Genomic DNA, 6,897 nt, shown 5'->3' with positions numbered 1-6,897 from the left:
TAGATGACATGCTCAAACCAATGGAACAAAAATTTAAACTCATGACTTTGTGGTTACAAGTGTAGATGTCTTGCCATCTTGACAATGATTTTATAATTAGAAGCTAGGCTCTTAGACATTGAGGAGGGGAGGAAAAGAACAATTTTTCAATGCAATAATAATAATAATAACAACAACAATAACAGAAACAACAACAACAACAATAGTTATCGCCGTTGTCTTCGTCATCATCTTAAATCCAATTAAAATGCTCTTGTAGAATTTTCAAATTTACAATCATATAAACAGCAAGCTAGAAAACTATCAATTTAATATCACAATGCAATATTTACAAGACTTTAAATCTACATGACCGATTGATTAAAACATTAACTTAGTAATTATAAGAGTATAAGTTCGACTCTCAATTATGAGAATGTTTATATCTTATACATGAACTAACAAAAGGCTAATCCATGCATGCACAGTATTTTTAAGAAATTGATGAACTATCTGTTTTCATCCTATTTAATCTTTGTTCATATATCACGTACCATAACAAAATATTCAACATATTTTATTTATTCAGAAAAATGCAGATGCGAGTATGCGACTCGAGAGAATTAGCTATAGAAAATTAAATAAAGTTGCATAATAAGGTATGGAATTTGCCCAAAAAAAAAAAGAAGCTATGGAATTAGTTGCTAATTTCTACCACAACATCCCATAGTTGGCTGGTGAAGGTGTTACACAAGACTTTACCCCCTTCAATTCTTCAAAAGTGGCTCTTCCGTGCTTTCCCACTTGTCCAACCTTGCTCTAGCCTTCTCCACCTGAAAAAAAAAATATAAATTTACATATATGATACATTGGTCATGTTTGGTAAGATAGTTAACTTATTAATCAATTTTGACTTATATATCATTATTAACTGTTTGACTTAGTTAAACAACCACTATGATTGTTTGATTAATTAGCTTTTTGTAACAGCTTATTGCTTTAAAACACTAAAATTTATTTGATTAATTAGCTTTTTGTAACAGTTTATTGCTCTAAAACACTAAAATTTTAAAAGAGACTCAAAAAGCAGTTTTTTCGATCAGCTTTCTTAAGAAAGTTATTTTGCATGTAATCAACTATCAGTTAATTTACCAAACATATTTCTACAATTAGCTAATGCTATCAAACTAGTTAAACTTACTAACACAACCAGCTAATAACTATTTAGTATTTACCAAACACTCCATTGTATTAATTAGTTAGTATTTTGAACCAAACTCAATGGAACTCAAGCAACTTGATTAACAATAATTCAAGTTATGTTAATTTTGAATATACTAATACTCGACTAGGCACTAGCTAGAGTGTCCAAGTCTAATCGAGTACAATTTTTCTATTTTTTCATATATGTCAACTAAAGTCAATCGATCATGGAATTTTTCTCAATTTATTAATGTGTTACCTCTTTATTCCAATCCGTCCGAAATGTAACCCAGAGTAAGATGAAGGTCTGCATTGCTGTGCCTCCTATCATACCAGACCAAATTCCCTGCCACCCAAATATTCATCATAACACAATTTTGTTTGACCACCAAACTTATATAATCTAATCAAGATTAATTATATTATAAACAAAATAAAACCTTGGCACCAAGGTCGAACTTGAATCCAAGAAGACACCCTAATGGAATCCCTACGATGTAGTAACACCCAACATTAACATACGCAACAAACGATTGCCATCCACACCCCCAACAGCAACACCTGCAAATTCCCCAAAAAAAAAACATTATTATGTTTTCATCAGTTTAGTAAACTCGATCGAAACCATAAAAGTAAGTTGGGACCACTCTCACATTCCGCATTGCTTATATGAAACCATTTAACTTTCTGCCATAGCTCAACCACTCCACTACATACACGCTTCAGATTTACTTTTTTGTCGATATTTTGTTGGTGTAATGTGACCAAAAAGTGTATAATTAGAAATTAAAAAAAAAAAAAAAAAAAAGTAGGGGTGACCTGACAAGACCGGTTGGATGCCGTTTAGGATGATTGTGACAGCGAGATATGGACAGAGGTCCGACACAGCTTCTGCCACGGTCGCCGGTGGTGAACGCGTAGCTGATGACGTGTCGCAGAGATAGCACTATGACGGCTTCCACCACCGCAATGGCGGAGGAGATGACGGTTACCACCAACACTGAAAATGCAGCTGATTTCGGATTCCCGGCTCCCACCTCATTCCCACTCTCACACTGATGAAAAATTCTTCATTTTTAATTTTTAAAGAAAAGAAATGAAAACAAAATATGCATGTTTACGAAAGAGGAGGTACTGGTTTGTATTTAATTAATTGTTCTAAATAGATTCCTATAGACTAGTCAGTAGTTGAACTTCCCTTTAACTGTATTTAAACTTTGCTTATTCTTGTTAATGAATTACAGTTTCTTTCACAACCTTACACTCACCTAGCAGCAGCATTGAATCCGATTGAAACCATGAATAGCAGTGCATTTATTGCCATGCTGCCAAAAAGAGAAACATTTTTATTGCATCAATTCAACATGCATCAACAACAAATAATTATTGCATGCACTATATATTCGTTTGATGAGTACTTTTTCTCCTTGATATGACAGGTCAAGATCATAAAAATTTGTCCCTAGCGTTGTTGTCCACCTCTTGATTTTAGATTGTTGGACGAATTGAAGGTATTAAAGGCCAATCAAGTTTAGTAATTAGTGACTACGAAATTACGAAATTATTGGTAAAAGGTCATTGAAGAGTCAATTTTAGGGCACCTTACATCTCAGTTTAAAACTGTGATGACAGTATATAAAAAAATAAATTATATTTTTACTGAGTTTCTTTTTACTGAGTTATAAATTTGACATTGTGATATATCTTACTTGATACATAATGATTTACCAGTACTGTGGTGCATTTTCTTTCAAAAAAATTTTAAAAAAATGGAGAAAGAAGAAGATGTGGATTTGTTATTCTTACCACACAGAGATCGAATCCAATGCAAGCTCAGGGTTCTCCAGTAACCCAGCGAGTAGAACAAGAATCTGGAAATACCATGTCTCCAGGCAAAGCATGACGGCGGAGGCCGCCGACAGTTTCACAAACTCCCACAGTCCGGCGAACGCCTCCCGCCGGAAGCCGTTCCAGGTGGCCTTACACTTATCACTCTTCACAATATACACAAACTGACCTCCCACAATGACCCACCAAGAAAAGCTGAGCACCAGTGACGCACCTATCAACCCAACCCAACCTCGTACACAAAAACCCAACTCAGTAACAAATGCAAGAACAAGGTCCCTAAAGAGATAAGCGCGCTGGGGCGACTATACTCTGAGCCTGCAAGAATTTCTGTATGGGGAAGTTGACGGCGTAGGCGAATATCTGAGGGATTAGGCCGTAGACGAAGAGGGCGCGTAATAGGCCACCGTTTTGGGCTCACCAAGTGCCAGTAAGAGTTGCCTGGAGAAGAAGTAGACCACCATTAATGGAATCCCAGTTATGGTGAGCACCACGGTGGCTCTCTGTAAGTACACCCCAGCATATCGTATCTCTGTGCTCCGAAGGCTTGCCCGCATAGGGTCTCCACTGCACTCCCCATTCCTAACTGCAAATTAAATTTTCCAAATAATCACCATGCACAAACAAATAAACAAGATTATTGCATGCAGCTAATTAATTAAACAAATGTATATATATATATGTTACCATGGCCATAAGCGAATAACTGGATGCCCTGGTTGCCGAGAGAGGCGGCGGCGAGCTGAAGATTTCCTAGCTGGCCGGAGAAAATGCGAGTGGACATGGACATGGAGTTGTTGATCAAGTAAACCATGATGGCGGGAGCGGCTAGGCGGAACAAGAGGCGGAGTTCGATCCACGAAGCCGATTTGAGGCGCTTCAAGTAGGGCAACTGAGTGTCTGAGAGCACCTTCTCCAGCTCTGAGCTACCTCCGTGACCAGCTGCCATGAAAGACGGTACGGTGAGGCTTGCAGGGACTCTCTTTGATGAGGAGGATGGGGAATATCAGCTTGAGAACGTATGCGGCGTAGCTCAAGCTGTATGTTGTTTAAAAAGGCTAGCTTCTCCATTTTTTACTTAGCCAATTTTATTTTGAGTAATACGTGTACTCCACTTTTTATTCCATTTCTTTCTTCATATGTTCTTAGGTGTTATTCTTTAATTGATTTAAATAATAAAGTATTGTGACCACGTGAACTGTACTATTAGAATATTTTAAAATTAGGGTTAGGGATTCAGCTTTAATTTTTGGGGTAAGAATATTTTAGATTTCTACTGGAGTTAGGGATTCAACTTTTTGAGAAGAATATTTTAAAATTAGTTATATTAATTAATTAGAATGGTTATTATCTTAAAATTATTTTAAATTTAATTTTTTTTAGAATTATATTATTATTCAAGTTTATCTTTAGTTTGTTGGTTGGATTGATTTATTATATTTTTAATAATTATCCCATTTATGTGGTTGTAATATATATGTTTGTTAATGACTATTTAAGGTCATGTCAAATAAAATATATAGTTGAGAATTTTTTAGATAGGAAATTGAGTGTTTTCTAGAACTCGGGAGAGTTCGACCATGATCAAAGTCATGGTGATCTTGACTTATCAAGTGTGAAACCTCACTTGTGGCGTCGTCCCAAATCTCCTACGTATCACCACATAGCCTAGTGTGACGAGGACTTATCAAAAACCAAAAAACAAACCCTTACCTCGAGCCTAGCCTGATTTCACCTAGCCTAATAAATTGTTCTAAAATACTCGATATTATTTTAATTAGAGTGTGAAAATAAGATCGGGCCAAGCAGATTCACATCTTAAAGTGAGCTATTGTTTTTATACATTCACTTTAATTTACCCAATAAAATTTATATAGGTGGCGGAGTTATTCTCTATGGGAGTATGAGTATCTATATCATTTTCCTTTTATTGTTGGGTTAGAACTTAGAAGGGAACTCATAGCCACCTTTCAGGACTAATTCAGTCAATTGCTTTTGGGTGACCAGTGAAACCTATTGTACTGGTAAATGTTAATTTTGTGTAATAGTATCTAAATCATCACATAAAAGAGATAAATTGTACTGCAACAACTCTTTGTATTAAGAAAATCCATGTAAAGTAGGGATAAAGAGGATGCAACTCAATCAATTTTATTTTTAAAGTTTATTATTAAAAATTATTAAAAATGACAACTCACCATCCACACAACTTGATGAAATGAATGATAACCTGCTATCAGATGAAATTGCATACATTTAGAGCGTTTAGTGGCCTAATTGCAATTTTTTATTTTTTTTCATTCAGTAGCCTAATTGCATTTTTAGGTTATGTCACTAATTTGGACCTTATTGCATTTTTAGGTTATGTCACCAATTTGGACCTTATTCCTTAAATATAAGCATGACCATAATGGCATTAACTATGAATAATGAGGGAATTCAGTGTGACAGACAGTATATCCATGGCTTAAAAACAGCTATATCATGGGAAGACTAGGTTCTTATGTATTGAGGAGAGGAGGAAAAGAGCAAATTTTCAATGCAATAATAATATTCTTTTAAGTCCTGAGAGAACATTCAAATTTACAACCATATAAGCAGCCAGCTAGAAACCTATCTAATCTAATACAACACTGCAATGTTCTCACGACTTGAAATCTACATGGCCGGTTAGTTAAGATGTTTGATATATAATTACATGGAATTCCATCTCCAGCAATGTCTCTCTCCAAAAAACTTGTTTTATTACAACTTACAGGAATCAATGCTATGCTGATTCAAAGCTTGAGAAAACTAAATGTTATATCACTCCCTTGTATCATCATTCTCTGCCTCAGCTCCACAAATTTTTCTTGTGTTGCTGCAGATTGATCTCATACAGAAGTTGCGCTATGGCTTCAATGGCTTCCTTACTTTCAAGGACTGATAAGGCCATCTTTAACATTTTCCATACAACTTAAGGAGAAAGGTGGCGACTCGCGAATAACTTTACAGAAGCACAACCACTGCTGAGACTACTAGGATCAGAAGCGACCTTTTTGTCTACAGCATAAAGACCTGACAAATGTACAAGAATTTCAGTCAAATAAAAGGATATGCAACTCGACTCGATAGATATAGCTATAGAAAAACAAGTTGCATGCTTTGGTTCATTTTAGTAATTGTATGCTGGAAAATCTTAAGCCGGAACCTATTACTGTTCCTTTTAGGGGTATTTAAGGCATGGGATTAAGGATTTATGTTACCAACCAACATCGAGTGGAATCATGGGAAATCCTAATTGAAGAGAAGCATCTCAAACTAACAACAAAGTGTGGAGCTAATTTCTTACTTATAGCCTTAACTTTATTTCAGAGATTTCGGTTGTTTAGACAAATATGGGGGTTTGGATATCCAAATTTTTTAAAAAAGGTGAGAACTCAAATCTGTTCTTACACTTTTGCCCAGATGCTGCAGCAGGAAGTGCGGGAATTTTTACAGCTGCAAGAAGAGAGTTCAGACATATATTAGTTACTAACTGTTCATGTGGCAGTATGACCTTTCAAATTAAGGCATATTTTGGGTGGAAAAAAGAAATGAGAGATATTAGGTGCAGTAAATAGAAAGGGTAAATTTTGTATTTGGTCCATAGCTGTCAAATTTATTATCCTTATTATCCATTTGCCAATAAACTGGGAGAAATGACATTGGGTATGGTTCTACTAATTGGAACTAATATCATAAGATCAGGATCAAATTTAAAATATTAAAACGTCTAGGATTTAAACTTTTGGACCAAACTAAAATTTACTCATATAAAGAATTAGTGAACGTACTTTTATTGCATGATGAGGCTTGTAAATGTGATGCAGAAGGCCAAGGAGCTGG

The 6,897-nt window shown here is 35.4% G+C and overlaps 1 long non-coding RNA gene and 1 pseudogene across 1 annotated transcript; both read right to left on the bottom strand.

The window, feature by feature from the left end:
• Window positions 1-668: 668 nt before the first annotated feature.
• On the bottom strand, window positions 669-3,979 carry LOC109192656 (annotated as a pseudogene).
• Window positions 3,980-6,064: 2,085 nt separating this feature from the next.
• Window positions 6,065-6,897, bottom strand: LOC109192657. Its single transcript, XR_002056134.1, has 3 exons — window positions 6,846-6,897; window positions 6,466-6,510; window positions 6,065-6,087 (listed from the first exon to the last, which is right to left on the bottom strand). It is a non-coding gene; the product is annotated as an uncharacterized LOC109192657 (long non-coding RNA).

Source organism: Ipomoea nil, unplaced genomic scaffold (genome assembly GCF_001879475.1).
Source record: "Ipomoea nil cultivar Tokyo-kokei standard unplaced genomic scaffold, Asagao_1.1 scaffold1806, whole genome shotgun sequence".
Lineage (NCBI taxonomy): Eukaryota > Viridiplantae > Streptophyta > Magnoliopsida > Solanales > Convolvulaceae > Ipomoea > Ipomoea nil.
This window is presented reverse-complemented; position numbering and strand designations above follow the sequence as displayed.